The sequence below is a fragment of the Panthera tigris genome, chromosome A2 (assembly GCF_018350195.1).
Source record: "Panthera tigris isolate Pti1 chromosome A2, P.tigris_Pti1_mat1.1, whole genome shotgun sequence".
Taxonomy (NCBI): domain Eukaryota; kingdom Metazoa; phylum Chordata; class Mammalia; order Carnivora; family Felidae; genus Panthera; species Panthera tigris.
In genome coordinates, this window is record NC_056661.1 from 148,970,437 (window position 1) to 148,987,718 (window position 17,282).

Here is a 17,282-nt window from a genome sequence, read left to right on the forward strand (position 1 = left end):
ATACAATGAACCATCCAGATGTTTCCAAATGTCTCTTTAGATTTGTTATGGTTTGATTAGGTAGATATAGCCTATGCTAGACAAGCTGCTCTTTATCTGGGATGGTCTGAGTGGGAATTATATTCCACAAAAATTTTCTGTATAAGTCCTGTGTATTTTTAGTGTTGTTTACAAATGACTTCTGGAAAAAGTAAATACTATGAAAGTGAAGTTTCCCATGGTAGAGATTGGCAACATCTATCTTTTTCTTTCTTTTTTCTAATGAAATTTGTTAAATTATCCTTCCAACCATGTGGTTCTTGCACAGTGTCTACTTTCAAATACACAAAAAAGGCTGAATGATTGGTCATCCACTATGCCCTGAAAATGAGGTATTCAGAATTTATCTTGGGAAACATACTTCTCTTTTCTAAAGACAGAACCCAAAAATATTTAGCCATTTATCTTCTAAAAACCATGCAAAACGCATGTCCTTTCCATGTTTCCTGCTGATAATATTTTCCCCATTTGTAGTGCAACTTTTCTTTCCTCTGGAAAGCTGGTACTTATTTTATTCATAGATTGCAAATTATGCCCTGATGCTGTTTAACCAAAAGGCATTACTCACACAAGCGGGAAGAATGCGGCTTAGGATTGAATCAGCAGTGGCCGTGGAAAACAGTGCATTAAAACAGGCCTCACTGAGTCACAGACCATATGGCCTGGAGAGCATGGGCCTCAAACATCTCTGGACACAGGTCATATCTTCACACAGGCATCACCAACTGAGTTGTTTTCAGAGGTCATTGATGCCTGTGCCACGACATCTCCAAGCTCAGCAGTTTACCTGACTATGAACTGTTATTCTGTCTTTACAGGTTTGTCCACATACGGGACATCCCCAGTAGTGAAACTGGTTATGTTCCCAAAGTTTATTTCCAAATTATTCACTTGGGATCAGAAAACATTTTACCATAGGAACAAGTTTATAAACGGTGGTGCTCCACAAATGCCTGGTTGAGCCATGGTGTCCTTGAAATGCTGCATTGACTGTACTGTTCCCACCAGCCATTATTTATTCTGTTTCCCTGGGAAAGTGCATTCCGAGTTCTAACTTGGGATGCTTGAAGCTCACCTCTCCCTCTGCCTGGCAGCCTGCTCTGTAGCTTTTTCAGGCTGTGCTGCAGTAGCAGTTGGGAAGATGGGACAGGCAGCCTTCCCAGGAAAGAGATGAGCGTAGGCTTGATATTGATGCCTGTGGGTGACTGGCTAATGCTGGAGGACTGAAGAAGGAAACCATCCAGGTGGATCGGTTACTTCCCAAGTCTTCAGTATAAGGCGCAAAGGGCAGGCACTTGTTCCTAAGTAGAGATTATTTTCAGGTCAGATCTTCATAAATAGGCTTATATGGTAAAACCTAAGGTTTTTGGAGACCAAGCTTGTGGACTTGTAGTTAGCCAGGGAAAATATGTTAAGTCTTCTTGTTTAGTGATGAGACAGTTTCTAAACACACAGTGATAAGGAGACAGAAATCTAGCACCGAGCTCCTGGCCTGACAAGTAGTAAGTGCTCCTAATTTTTTGTTACTGTGACTACTGAATTAAGTACTGATTGATGAATTGAGTGAATTCTTTATTGAAAAGTACAAAACCACAGGTTGTGTGCACACGTGGGCCAGTTAACTTCATCCTGCTTCAGCATTGCCTAATTCTGACCCTCTCATAGCCCACGTCCTACCAAGGAAGACTTGGTTGGAGTACTTTCAAGAAGTCCCTAAAACAGCAGTCTCATCTCAGTGGGCATACGCATTGTCTCTAGCAGTCGCAGAGGAAGTGCTGGGTCTCTTCACGCCCTCTCTGTTGTGCAGAGTTGCCAGCAATGTCTCCCTGTTGCCAAATCTGAGGAGACAAAGGGGAGGTGGAGAGGGGGGTGATATGGAAAACTAGTGAGGATCGCCAAGGCTGTAGGACCCTGCCTAGCTGAGTTTCTGGCACTACACTTATTCTGGAAAACATTACCTACTAAAAAAGACCTAAGGTTTTTTTTTGTCAGTTGTTTTTATAACACATGTAGACATATTTTTAGGGGGCTGTGCCTCGTTCAGGTTAGAATGTAGTCTGTACATACAGACCTGGGTCCTGGCCATTGCAGACTTTAAAATTGTAGAACAATTTAATTTCATTTTGTATACATGGCTACTTTTAAGAGAAATATGCTATTAAGGCTCCCTCAATTTAAAAGCCTTCCCCACCCCCACCCCACTAAACATATGGACTGTTAACTTCTTGTTTCATAGACTGCTTTCTTTTTAAAGTTGCGTTTGTGTTCTACAAGACAGCCTCTTTCTCCAAGATTAACATTTCTTATGATTGTTCCTGACAATGGATTCACTTCCAGAGGCCCTGCTAAGGATAACCAAAAAAGGGCATGTAGCTGGCTGGTTTTGGCAGCCTGCGCGCAGTTTCAGAGCTTTTTAGGTCTCGGTTTTTCTGATGAGTGATTTCCTGAGCATGCCTAGGGAATGACAGGCATCTCCACAGGCAGGCTGCATCCACCTCGGCCGGGGTGTCGTCATTGGCTGCCTATTAGAAAAACTACAGGACAATGCATACCACCGACTGCCGACTGTAAACATAGGGGATATGTGTTCACTTAGCATGGACTTCTGGGAGGGGCTAAGGAAGGGCGGTCTGGAGTTTTATTGAATAGAGCAGTGTGTATTAGGCTGCCTGCCTGCCTGCCCTCTTGCTGTGCTCCTGCTAGAGAAATCAGTCCTTCCTTTCCGACTTAGTCCCCAGGAAGAAGTTGCAGCCTGCGAGGTAAGCCACGGAGGGCTTTCTTTTAATCTCTTCCAGAGAGTCTGGGGGCTTTCTCCGGGTTTCAGTCAACATTCCTGCCTAAGGTAGCTGGAGATGCAAGATTGTGAAAGCCAATAAACCATGCAAATTCTCAGAGCCAGACTGGGCTTTGCCGCCCTGCAGATGTTCCCGGAAGACAAACAGGATGAGATTTCAAGTTCTGTTCTTGGAGTTGGGACAGGACGGAGACTTATGCTCGGGGACCACCGGCAACCTTGAGAAGGAAAGCCTTTTGTTTAGGAGTGCAGTGGGGATTCTACCTGATAGCCACAGGGCCAGGGTCAGCAGGCGTGCCGTGCCAGTCTGCCCACACCGGCGGTCTCGCCTGCATCTTTTATTACCAGAGATTTAAAGAGGTTTTGCTTTAGAAACAACAACTTTTTCGGCTAATGAGAAGCCAAAAAGTAAAGGTTCTTAACCAAAGGCATTTACATATTATTCTGCTACCTGTATTTAATTAAGACTGGACTTCTCGAGCTGCAAGGAAATAAGGTCAGAGTTCGTGGCAAGAGCATTTAGCACCAGTTGGGTTAATGTAACTGATCTGATATTTGCCAAGACAGGAAGATGCCTACCAAGGTCTGTTTCCTATAAAACCTAATAATGAGAGAATGCGTGTGCTGGTGGGTGTGTTTTTAGAAATCACATTTAACATCCTACCAAACCATTTCTTAACAAATCTTATTTTTCTGTTTGAAAGTGTGCCCCTGACTAGAGAATTTGAAAAGATGCAGTTTACAAGTGCGTTCCAGAAAGGGAGAAGCAGGCTTTCATTTCAAGATAGTCAGACATATTTGGGCATCTTAAACAGTAGTACAAGGCAGCCAGTTGGTAGTAGTCTGGAATTCCTTTTAGAAAGAGCTGATTGTAAAGGGTGGGGGAATTTTCGTGCTATGGTAATACATGGTCAAAAAAAGTGGATGAGAACAAAGTACTTGGTATTCATAGATCCCTTCTGTTAACAGGGCTATGCAGATGGACTTGTAAACTGGAATAGTAAAATCTTTCTCATGTGTTTGGCAAAACCAGGCATGTGTGGCTAGAGCTTGGGGGAGGACTAGGCAGTATGTGGCAAGAAGGGCAAGTCTGATAATTTTTAAATAAAGCTGGATATTAAAGGTTTCTAACTCCAAACAACTGACTCAGTTTGCTTTTATTCTGTCAAGTGAGGTGGCTTTGTGTTGAGATTCATTAATCTTTTCTCTTTGTATTTAGAAGTTTGGGGATAATTTTCTTGAGAATGCCTCTCTCCTCCTAGAAGTGATATATGAGAACAGAGTTCCCTGTGAATTTTCCTGGAACAGTTCTGAGTAAGTGTGGGAGAAAGGGCTGCAAGTGAAAGCTATAGTTTGATTATTGTCCTTCCCTCAAAGAGCTCAAGTTCCAAACTATTTTCACAGCGTTTTTAATGTCAATCAAAATATGGAGAGCAATTTCTTTTTCAACTGTTCTCTAAACCATGTAGGGAATGCAGTTTGGAAGGAAATCTATAATCTTGGGATTTGAGGATAAATTCCATTTTGAAACCAACATTTCCAAATCCCTGAAAGTTCAAACTTTGCTGCCACCACTCTCTCCTCTCTGCCTTGTGTGCTCCCCATCCCCCAACAACCACAAGAAGGCATTTTTTTTTAAATAAGTGTTCTACTTTCTATAGTGATGTGATGGAGCAAGGGGATTTGATATTTTACTTTGTATTGAACTTTAGGCGGCTCTTCATGCTACTTTCCTCCAATTGAATATTAGCTAGAATACATCTCCCCAGATGGGGAGGTCAACAGAGCACGATGGAAGTGCAGTGCAAAAAAAATCATTTTAATAAAGAGAAATACAATGGCAGAGGTCTGGAACAAAAAGTCACGAATAAAAAATTGATCTCAGTACAAGGAATGTGCAAGGACTGATCCATAGGTAACATGCTGGGTTGTTTCCATTGTTCAAAGCCAATGGAATAAATAGAATAAGTTAAATAATTCAGATTGAAAAATTTCTTTAAATAAATACACAATTCTTGCATTAAAGAGAAGAACCAGGTTTAAACTGAGCATGAAGGATTGAAATGAGATACATTAGAGCATGTCCTGATGGTGAGGCTATGAACAATTCTGATTGGCTTTTGTGACTAGCCTGAGGATTTCTTGCTCTGTGGTAGATAGTGTAGGCTGGTCCTGAGTCCAGCATGGGTAGTCTCTAGTCTGATAAGCCTAAAATGCACCTCAATCGGCCTTTTCTTTTGTTTTTTAAGTTTATTTATTTGAGAGAGAGAGAGAGAGCACGAGCAGGGAAGGGGCAGAGAGAGAGAATCCCAAGCAGTCTCTGTGCTGTCAGCACAGGGCCTGACATGGGCCTCGATTGCCGGAGCCATAAGATCGTGACCTGAGCCAAAAGCAAGAGGCAGACACTTAACTGACTGAGCCACCCAGGCGTCCTTCAGTAGGCCTTTTCTTAAAAACACATACAATTGTCATGGAGACAACCTCATGATATCTTCCTGATACCATAAGTAGCATGGCTGCTCCTCAGTGATTCTTTAGCAAGACAGAAAAGTGACGTAGAGGCAGGCATTTAAAGGAATTAGCTCAATCCCCATCTGCCTGCGGTCTATCACACGTTGGAAATGTGGTGGGGTGAGGCCATGGTCGGGGGACAGGGGAAAATGCTGACCAAGTGGTATGCAAATAGCATGGTAGGCCTGAGGCGGAGGTTAGATGTTGCCAAAGAATTTTCTGACTTTAAAAGAGATATATGGGTAAATTTTCTCAGAGCCTAAAAATAGAACTATTAGATACTTACCGAAAGGCCTTCATCTATGAAGCTAATCCAAGTTTGTCTTTAGAGAGATGCCCATAAGTTCTGAGTCCTTCGGTAATTTAAGAAGATACTTGCAACTCAGGCTTAACTTGGAAGCACTACCTTGAGAGCTCAGTCCTAGCACTAGTTCCCCTCTCAGATAGCCCAGACCTTTGAGGAAGCCATCAACACTTGACCTCGTGTGTGGGATGGGCATTCTGATGCTTCTCCTACCTCCTATAGTAGTGAAGATGTCCAAATGAGATGAGGCTGTTTACCCCTCTTTTCTGTAGGCCATCTGCTTCAAACTGTGTGCAATCTGAGGCCTCTAGACATTATGTTCATGTTGACTGGTACCCTCCACTTCTTACCTAGTATCCCTGATTATCTGTTCCTTCCTCAGTACCTTGACTAGTACCTTCTGAATTCTAATTATTTCTAGAACACTGAGCCCAGAGTCCAGGAAATACTGGTGCACTCCAGTGTAGTCTAAATTTTGGCCTTGGTGATCAGTGACCAGGAGAACACAAGTATCAGGAGGCAGAATGAGATGGGTCGTCAGTGATGCGAGGCCCTGTCCAGGAACCGAGAAACCTGAAGATCTACTTGAGTAGAAGACCAGTGACAAGGTGCTGACAACAGAAAGGCCTTAGTAAATGAGGCAGTTTCTCTGCCTCCAGCCAAAAGCATGGAACTAATCCCAGCATGTCAAGCCTGGGCCTCTCGTAGAGAGGGTGAGGTAATCAGGAGCACCTGGCTGTGGTTCCTGTTGGTATTGAGACCAGACTGCTCCATGGATCTAGCCTCTACTGCTCTGTTTCCCTCAGTCTTTAGTATCCCCAGCTGGCTCTCTGGTGACTGACCCCTGGTGGCCTCCCTAACTTCCCTACCCCCAGTCTTCTATTTCTCCCAACTTCCCTAACTCCTCCCACTCCAGTTCACACAAGTGCTTTTCTGATCCAACACTGACAATTTGTAATGCCCCAGCTTTAGAATGAAGCCCAGACAACAGCAGAAGGGTCATGATAGGGGAAGACCTCTTCAGGTTTTTTTTTGGCAGAGCAGGGAAGAGTTAGAGCAGACAGAGTAGATGTTGGAGCAGTCTCTGTGGAAAAGAGTCACTCTGCTTTTCACCCCCAGACTCACCTTTGGCTGGCAGTGAGTGAGTGTGGGAGGTGGGCAGGAAGGAAAGGATGGCTGTGGGCACGCAAGAGAGGTGAGGGGGTAGGCCTATCATTGTTCTTCCCCGTGTTGTTGCCATGGATACCTTTGAAACTTGATAAAAACTCTAAACCCTCAGGTCCTTTGTGAACCCACCTTTTGTGATTGGCAGGTGAGAAGCCATGAGCCTGGGGTGGTTGGGCTGGGGAGTGAGGTAAGGTCTTGATTTCCATTGGAGACAAGGGTAGATGGGAACGGAGCATGAGTGGAGGTGTCCCTTCCTGTTTCCGAGATTTTTTTCAAGGAAGAAAGGATGGTGTAAATACACAGATACGTAGAAGTAGGTGACTTCATATGGCCTCCATTTCAAAGAAAGGAGATCATGTCTAGAGAAGCAGTTTTACGTGGGGAGCTTGTAGGGGCTGGAGAGGCTGGGAGTACCTCCAGTGAAGTGGGTGCTGAGAGAGCACCAAGAACTTAATAAAAGGAGTGCTAAGCAGCGGTCAAGGAGTAGTTGAAGGAAAATAAATATTTGGGAGGGGGAGGTATTTTAAATGAATTGAGTGTTCTTAGCATTCATTTTAGTACATGGCTTTTCTTTATATATATATCAGTGATGGATAACTTGAAGATAAATTGCTTTTTAATCATTTATTGAAGTTTCTGGCATTGTTTTGTGAATATACGGATGAAAACATTGGCTGTAAGGGACTCCTCTTATTTGGAGAGGGGCATATTAAGTACGAATATATAATTAGTTCCTTTCACACCCACCTGTAACATTCCCTCTCTCTTGTCTCAACCTGGGGAACTAGGCAGACATCACCTGTGTGCTAAAGATGGGCAGGACCAGGGCAAAGCCCAAGAGGTCCAGGGACCAGAAGCATCAAGGACATTAGTTCCATGGGGGTGAGGAGGGTCTAAGCCAGAATGGAAATAACGTATAACAAGGGACTAACGTGTGAATCACAGCCCACTAAGTAAAAGAAAAACAGCAAAAATCAGAAGGCAGGCAGAGGCTTAGAAACAAAGAGCCAGCTTATTAGCAAGGCAGTGTGCAGACCAGTACAGTAACATGGGCGAGAACACCTGGCACTGTGCTCAGAACAAACAGAATCTATGTTAATAGGCTTCGGTAGCTCAAGGGAAGGGACAAGACAGGGATGGGATCGCAAGGAAATCCAAGAACAGAAGCCACCGTAGGACTGGGGTTCAAAGATGGGGTTTAAATCAAGGTGGGTCAAAGTATCTCAGCAGAGGTCTCTGTGCTTCTATTAATGTCACTCAGCTGCAGCACACGTGGCTGCTTCTTCCTGTTGTTCTACAGACTAGAAAATTCCTTCTGTGCTTCCTGATCAGATTCTGAGAGAGGAGTCCTGAGTGGTTCAGCTGATAACTATTGTCTTTGGCAAATCCCTTAGCAGGAGGAGGTATCAGAGGTTCCTGGCATGCTTATGGATGAATTCCCAGTGGGTCTGGAGCAGTAGTCACTGCCACCCCTGGGGAAAATAAAAAGATCAGTGGGCAGTTTTACTTAGAAGAGAAAGTTAGGCATGGAAGGCAAATTAGCTTGAATGTCCAACAGCTACCAGTGAAGGTCATTCTAATTTTTATGTGACTGAATTCCTGGAGAGGCAAAACTCAGTGTCAGCGTCATGCAGTATTTGATGACCACTTTGGCATTGTCCAATGAACCAATCTTAAGGGAGGTTAGCTTGGAAGCTTGCACCGCTAATAATTGAAAAAATAAGAATTACCCATTTGAGAAAGATTCTAAAGAAAAACACTTGAGTGTTTTTGTTGGCATGAAACTTCGTATGAGTCATAGGTGTGCTATGGCTCCCCCCCCAACTAAGGCAATCTTTAAAATTCAATAAATAATGACTTAATAATTGTCATAAATAAAAAACTACCTCTCAATGTAAATGACAGTATTTCATAAGCTTAATGCATAAAAGCGTACTCAATCAGTGGAAGTTTCAGTTCTAAGCAGTGTTTATAGTGTAATCTTTCATTCACCGAACACCTGTCTTGATGGCTGTCACAGGAAGTAAAACAAAACAAAACAAAACAAAACAAAACAAAACAATGTGCTCTACTCTTGGCTTGTTCCTCAGAGAAGCATTCCCAAATATGTATCCTGGAATGAGTGTCAGAGGCGGTCCAGGAGGGTCAGGAGAACAGAATATGAGGAACAGATAAGGGATCTGGAACTGTTAATCCCAAAGGAAGGAAAATTAGGGGCCACATGGATGTCTTCAAATATTTGGAGTACTTTCATATGGAGAGGGGAGAAGGCATTTGTGATTATCAAGACAGCAGAACTGAATATACGTACCTTGTATTTTTAAAGCTGGGCAGGGTCTTAGGAGGCATTTAGCCAGGGGGTGCAGATAATTTTTCATCTGTTTGCCAGCTCGAAGCAATTGGTAGGGATCATCTGGGTCAGTGTATTGAGAAGGGTTCTGAGGCTGAGTCCTAGGCTTACTGGAGGCCACAGATGCTGTCATTGACAGTGATGTCTGGTGTGGAAGAAAAGGGACATTACTACTCAGGTACCGTGTATTTCACATCGTTGATGTGGCCCGTAGGTTCCTAACCTCTGCACTTTAGATCCCTGGGAAGCCACAAAATTATTGCAAGAGGTTAACAAATCCATATATGCAGCAAATGTTTTTGACAAACTGAGTAAATAATACATCTTACACAGTATGTGTTACTATTTTTCTAATTACATTGATGCATTATGAAGATAAAATGTTAATTTACTTAAAATAGTTACTGAATTCATAGTAGCTTTAGGTATTGTATTTTCTCACTCAGCTAGTGAACTTAAAACATACATTATGTGGAAGTTGGGACAAGAAATTTATGGTTTTAAGAAGAATTGCTTGGAAAAAAAAAAAGAGCCAGTGACTTTTCATTTTGCAGATGAGGAACTAAAGCCTAACCATACCAAGTAAAATTATACATGTATTTGTAAGTTTCTTTGATTAATGTCAGTAAGATTTATAGGGGCAGGAACATCTTTTTATTATTATTATTATTAATATATACCCAGTTCCTGGCACATCACAGAGGCCCAGTATCTGTTGAATGAAAGAACAAACCAAATGACTTGACCAAGATCTCCCAGTTAATTAGTGGCAAACACACAGCTTCTAAGTCCCAGGCTGTTATCAATTTCAGTCTAATGGATTGCTTCCCCTGAAAGAAGCAAGAAAGAATGTCCCGTTATAAACAGTCCATGGATTTGGATTATACATTACAGCCCGTTTTGCCTGTAATCAATAGTCCAGTAGATCTTAACCAGTGTCTTAATCAGGATCAACTGTAGGGCTTTTCGAAAACATATATCCCTGAGTACCATCCCCTGGAGATTGTGATTCAGTAGGTCTAGAGCAAGGTCCAGCATCTGTAGTTTGTAAAAACTCTCTGGTGATTCTGCTAAAATCCCTGGTTCAGAAACAGTTCTGTACATCTATGCTTAAAATAATTTATAGTAGATGTATGGAGTAACTTATTCCTCAGAAGCCTAGTTGTTTAGTTTTGTGTAATTTCTTTCTGAAAGTTACAGCGTTATATTCCAAATAATCAGTTTTCCCAAAGAGTCTCTTCGGAAGAGCTAGAATATTTGTCTGAAAATTCCTCCAGCTTCCCATATTCTTGGTTTGGGCACAAAGCTATCAACCCTGTAAGGTCAAGTTTTCTGATGAGATTTCCAGTGTTTGCTTTTGTAAAGCATTGGAAATGTGGCAAGAATAAAATTTCTCATGGTATTTCCACTTCCTGTTCCAGCCACCATTACTAAGTGAAATTTAGGATTTGGGGGAGGGGTGAATTGAGAAAAAATTTTCTCTTTACGTATTTCTGTCCTTAGGATGTTTGTTTAGATTACTTTAGATATTTAACTTACCAGGAAAAACAGAAGATGTTTTTCTCTGTCCTCAGCCTTGTGGTGAGGAATGTACAAATCCTGAGCGGAAGGGGGAAGAAGCTTCCTCCACCCTCCCCCTGCATCTCCTCTGAGGCCAGGGCCATCATAGTCTCTGGTTTAGGCGCTTCTGTGGATGGGCCTTTCAGAAGCATCTAAGCCCTAAGAGACAAGAGGCCTCAGGCAAATGCTTTTGCAGAACTGAAAATCCATCTCTAGGGTCAATAGGCAGGAATTACATCCTGAAGGTGTAACTTGTACAGAAGAATCTACCGTATTCAGAGCACCAAGGACATAAATTATATTCACTGAGGATTATAGAGCTAAAAGTATCTCTGCGTGAGTAACCTGGTCCAATAAGAATGCCAGAATTGCTACTGTGTTTGTACCGATGCAGTTAGGTTTATAGAGCAGTGCTTCCACTGTGTACATGAAGGCAGGGCTTGCTGGAGAAGAGCAAGGAATTTGATTAGGATCCACACGCATAATGACACCACACTGACTCAGTCTCATTTCCCTCTGACGCTGTTCCCCCTCTCCATGCTCCCTAAACAGTAGTATGGGAAACCAGCTCATACTAGTTCCCAAAAGCCAATTGTTAAATTTTCAAGATTTTGAGACCCAGCTGTTAAACATAGTCATTATTAAAAATTAAATTCGATAAACTTATAATTAAATTATATTAAAAACCAAGGTAATAAATACTCAAAACTCATTCCTCCCTAATTATTTTCTTATGTTTTATTATTATCTGTGATCTGGAAGTTAGTTACATTTATTGTATCTGTATGATGGAAAAACACCACTGAAATTAGCAAATGCTACAAATCAGACTCCCCTGCTCTCCCTTAACCTCCCAGAGTTTGTTGCGAAACATTTACTACTAATTCACCTAAGGTATCAAGTTGATAAAATTAGCCTCTGCACAGGAGAGCCAGTCAGAATACCTCTTTTACTTTGTTGCATGCAGATTCATAATGTATGCTTATGATTGCATATTTATTTGTCTGTTGATCATTTCTTATGCTCTAGAACATAAGCACCATGAATCAGGACTTTGGGTTTTTCAGTGCTGTGACTTGAAACTAAAAAAAGTGCCTCACTCCACACACAGAAGAGAGTTAATGAGTAAAGGAATAAATGTCTATAATTTCTTCTTGATAAAGCAAGCTGAAGCCAGTATTCACATTTGAACTCATTGATTCCTTTCTAATTATGTTATTACTGAATGCCTAGAACAGTGCCTGGCACATGCTAGGTAGCATATAGATGTTTGTTAGATAAAAATCAAACAATTAATCTCCATACAACAACCAAATTTACAGGTAAGGAACCTGAGTTACAATTAGGTTAAGTAACATGTCTAAGCACACGGCTAGTAAGTGACAGAGCCAGGATTCAAACCTGGATAATCTGGCTCCATAGTCCACAATGCTGTGCTGCCTGTTGCTAATTACTCCAACAATGGAGACCCCTGGTTTGTGTATGGCCCCAAAGGTGTGACCTATTTGAGAACAAACTTTGGAATCCAGATGACTTAAGTTTATAGCTCGAATTTACTGTTTTCTAGCCTGTTTCTTCACCTATAGGAAGGGGATAATTATTCCTCCAATTATAAGGATTGAAATTATATCTCTAAACTGCTTTGCACATGTGGGCACTAAATTAAAAATCATCAGCTATCGGCTCTGACTTCCTGTGAGTCTATCTATAGGGATGGACTCCCACTGGTTCCCATACCCCAAGCCACACACTCCCAGGTTGGCTACTCCATGGCCATTGTGTCAGTGGAGCAGAAGGAGCCAACTTCTTTCATGTCAGGTTCTCCATTGGGTAGGACCAGGACCAGGACCAGTAGATATCAGTTGTAGGAAACCCTGTTTCCGGTCAGCATAAGCACTTTCTAACCAGTTCTGTCTGTCTTTGGAGCTTGCACAGCCCTACTCTGCAGAAGCAGACAACGTCCACCACTCCTTTCAGCCACAAAGTTTTCTTCCCTACCCTTATCATTGGATGTGTGTTGCTTTTAATATCCTAAATCATATTTATCTAGTATGGCTAATGGGGTTTATTATTCCCGAGGCTGGATGGGGTAGTGGGTTCTAGTTAAGTTTGTTTTGTTTAATTTTTTTAATGTTTATTTATTTTTGACAGAGAAGGAGAGACAGAGTGCAAATGGGGGAGGGCAGAGAGAGAGGGAGACACAGAATCCAAAGCAGGCTCCAGGCTCTGATCTGTAAGCACAGAGCCCAAGACAGGGCCCAAACCCACGAGCCATGAGATCATGACTTAAGCCGGAGACTGACACTTAACTGACTGAGCCACCCAGGCGCCCCTAGTTAAGTTTTTGACCTGGAATGAGAGAGGGAGGAAAGAGGAGAGAATGGGAGAGACAGAGAGAAGAGACAATTAAGACTTATCTGGAGAAAAATACTGAATTTGGGAGGGACAGTGAATAAAAATGGATGATGGATAGTTATCACTAGCCCTTATAGGTTAGAGATGGTTAAGAAGATAAGCTAGTTCATTCAAATATCTTGCTGGCACACTTAGTACGTGACAGGCACTTCTAGTTGAAAATAACCACCTCAGGGCAGTAAAATAAAGAACTTGCCCAAAGTCACACAGCTGGCAAATGGCAGAGCCAGATTCAGTGCCACTCCCTGAGTCCAACCCTTTCCATTTCCTTACAGCTGTCTGTTTTGTGTCTTTCCTCAGGAATACGATGGAAACCAGAGCAGGAGGTTTCCATAACCAATCATTATAATTTGTCAGAGAGCCACACTGCTGTTCAAATAGACAAGCACATTGTCATTCCCTGCCATATAAGGAAGCAGGGCTAAACACCATTTCTTTCACTACTGACTCAAGAGATAATTCAAGTGAGAGACAGGATGAGAATCTAGGCCTATTACAGTTTAAAAAAAAAAAAAAAAAGCCTGCAGGAATACTTTTGTATTTTTCTTTCCTGGTAGCAGAGATAGTTTGACAAGCAGTTACACCCTTTTCCCCGATTCAGGGGAAATATTCTGGAATTATGTACTGAAAGATGAAACTCTTTATTCAAATACATGAGTCATTTTAGTCTTTTATTATGTCAAAGTTAGAGATTCAAAAGGCCAAGACCGAGCTGGTTCTGTGAGGATCAGGTGGGAAGTCAGGGACTGTACCTCTCTGCACAGGTTGACTCAGGAAGTTAGAGTCCACTCACTTGGCCAGCCGTTTCAGATGTAGTATTTATTAATAAGTCTCCACATGTAAGTTTTATCTTCCTGCCTCAAACTCAGAATATCAGTGTGACCACTCTTTGCCTTAACAATCAGTCATAATGGGGATTTCAGAACACAAGCTCTATAACCAACTTCATGGAGGGAGAAACTGAGGCATGAGCAATTGAAATTATTTCCTAAGGACCAACCAGTCCAGTCTTGCCACAGGGAGTGCCCTTTCTTTTAGATAACTCAGAGAAGCACTGCTTAGTCTTCTCAGGGAAAGGAAGGCCCTATAAAAAGTCTGGTCAATTTTTCCTCGCTCCCACCTTTGACCAGACTGCCTCTGAGGCATTAGTTCCCTGGGGCTGCTGTAACAAAGCACCACAAACCAGATGGTTTCAACAACAAAACTTTCTTGTCTCGCAGTTGCAGAGGGCTGAATTCCAATCTCAAGGTGTCAGCAGCATCAGTCCTTCTCAGAGCTCTGAGGGGAGGATCTGTTCCAGGCTTCTCTCCTTGGCTTATAGATTGCCATCTTCACGTTCATACAGCATTCTTGCTGCACATGTATCTGTGCCAAAATTTCCTCTTCTCAAAAGACACCAGCCATGTTGGATTAGGGCCTCTTCTAATGACCTCATTTTAACTCGATTACCTCTGTGAAGACCCTATCTCCACATAAGGTCACAATCTGAGGGTTAGGGCTTCAACATGACAATTTTGAGAGTGGCACAATTTAACCCATAATATGCTCCAGTTCAAAATGGTGGTAGAAATCCATACAATGTATTTTCTGAACCTCTAAATGTCAAAGGCCCTATTGCTGGTGGTATTCCATCTTCCCTCTGGGTCTAGGAGTTGCTTGGCTAGAAATCACTTGGCCTTTTGAACTTGCTCTTGACATTTACTTACTGGCTTTTGCAGTACAAAATTCTGATGCAGTAAAAAGTCAAAAGAGGTCTCTGAAATGACGCACTGAAATGCTGCTTCACATACTGTGGCCTATCTGTGGAAGCCTGTGAAACCACGGTGGCAGACAGTCTGGTATGCAACCATCAGAAGTCGGGGAGGGGGCTTGGTGGTGGGAAAGCTTGGCCGAGGCAGCCTGTGAGTCTGAGAGGCAGAGCCCTAGCCGGATGTCAGCAGCTTTGGAGCAGCCGACTGGGAGGCAGCAACAGACAGACTTTGTGTGTGCCTGCGCAGGGTGGAAAGCAAGGATGGCCATTTTCAGTCATTTTTATACATGCTGCTCGTAACCACGAATCTCCATATACGAGAGAAAATATTAGTAGCCTGCACATATTTATGCTCTGAATCATTTGTCTTTTGTCTTTGTTTTCTTTTGTCTCTTCTGCATTTATCCTGAAGTTTTTATATACTTTTCCTCTCAACATTCTCCCTAACTTTATCTGTGTTTGGCATGGTTGATTACAAATTGCCAATGCATTATACCTTGTCTCCTAATGCCTTTTTTCTTTAGCCATTGTTTCTCTTCACCCCTTTTTAAAAGCTCTTCGTGGTTCCATTTCCTAGTTTCAGTCTTACTTATGGCTACGCCCTGTCTTAGGCCAGAGGTGGTGGATAAGAGGGTGACGGTGCCATTTATTATCCAATCCAGACCAGGACATTTCCTATAGGGAAAGGAGGAGCTATTAATAATTTCCTTACAATAACAGTCTGAAGTGGAGACTCCCAGGCAAACTCAGATGGACAGTTATCCTATCTATGGTGTAGTTTTCTGACTCTACAGACCTCATTTCACCTAGCAACCACTCCTTCTGTTTCTGTACCCAAAAAAAAAAAAAAAATTGTGTTCCGATTCTCATTTTTATTTCCACCCAAAAAAACTCAATGTGTGGTTCTATTTTTCCTTATCACCTCTTCTCTTCCCTCTGGGTCAGAGTTCTTCTTCTCCCTCTATCTCTTTTGTTTTGGTGCAATCTTGACTGCCTCTCAGGGAGGCCACTCTGTCTGCCATTATACATGCAGGACAGATTTCCTGCATGTCTGAACACGTACACAAGCAACCACCACCACCATCAAATGTTACAATCTGCTTTGGGTCTCAGATGAGCCCTTATTGGACTGTCCACCACTTCAGCACCTTTGCCCAGAGACTAGCACAATCTCTACACCATGTAAGCAGCTGGGTCTAGAATTGTTATGTAGATATGTTATGTGTACGTGTCTGGAATCTTACAGGATATGTTTTTGATATGTGTGCATGTATACAATTAGAGTTACAAAATTTATGGCCTGAAAAATGAAGAGAAAATGAGAATCAAAGCTGTTTGTTTCCTCCATTATGCCTTCAGTAATTTGGGGTATTTTCACTTCTAAAATATTACGTACCAAAGCCCTAGCAATGCTGCTGTAGGTTTAACATCTGTAGAAATAAACTTCAAGGCAAAAAGATAGAATAAACATTGACTTAAGTCCCTTTCAAGTGTAGTTCTTTTTATGTTTCAATCACGTGCAGCTTATGGTTCATTCTGAAAGATCACTTCAATTATCAATTTAGGTCATGCGAGGAAGGCCCGAACCTCCTCAATTCTAAAATGAGAAAGGCAGAACATTCGCCTCTTGCAAATTACTGGAAACCAATCCATAGATAACCTGAAAAACTTGCCAGTTGTAGCACTATGTCAGCTGGAAAAAGCTATTCTCCTTTTAATCTACTTACTTTCTTTTAATCTTCTTACTTTCTTTCTTCTTACTTTCTATTTGACCATAATTTTCTTTCTCTCTTAAAAATTAATGAATGAGGGGAAAAAACAATGAAAGAAGATACTTTATGGAAGGAAGTGAGGGTTTTATTAAAGCTTTCTCCTTCCTTCCTTCTGACCCTCCTCCCCTGTCCCTCCCCTCCTTTGTCATCCTTCTCTTTTCTTCTTCTCCTTCCCCTCTTCCTCCTTCTCCTTCTTCTTCTATTTTTTGTTTCTTCTCCTGTTGGGATTTATACATTTGGAAATGTTCTGCTGTTGGCAGCCATATGCTTTAGCCATGATGGCCTCATGCCTCTGTTGCTTAGATAGATCCTTTTAAGAAGGCTTGAAAAGATAAGACAAGGAAAAATCAGAATGCTTCAGCCACATTCTGCAGGGTAGGTATATAGTTACAGCAGCGGTGGAATGGAAATATATACCCAAGGAGCTCCCTATCGCCCTAAAACTGGACAGAGTGATTATATCAGCCAGCCTGGAACTGCGGACCCACCTGTGTTTGAGGAAATGAGAAGTGTGGGAGGTTAAGACTTTGTTTTAACTTTCATGCTTTTCCATATTTCTGTTCTTAGATATGCTGTTAAAATAAAACAATCACTCTTTCTACTGGGAGTAGTTTTTAGCT

General features: G+C 42.1%; 1 protein-coding gene across 6 annotated transcripts in view; it reads left to right on the plus strand.

Moving 5' to 3' along the window:
- The first annotated feature begins 2,473 nt into the window (after positions 1 to 2,473).
- The window catches only part of CALD1 (caldesmon 1), a 187,964-nt gene continuing 173,155 nt past the window's right edge, over positions 2,474 to 17,282 (plus strand). For 2 of the 6 annotated variants that reach the window (XM_015534906.2, XM_015534908.2), the window contains exon 1: positions 2,475 to 2,798. The gene's annotated coding sequence lies outside the window, so the exon portion shown is untranslated. Of the gene's footprint in view, positions 2,799 to 4,052; positions 4,148 to 17,282 lie in introns of all 6 variants that reach the window. The other 4 variants (XM_015534912.2, XM_015534913.2, XM_015534907.2 and 1 more) reach the window with 3 other exon arrangements.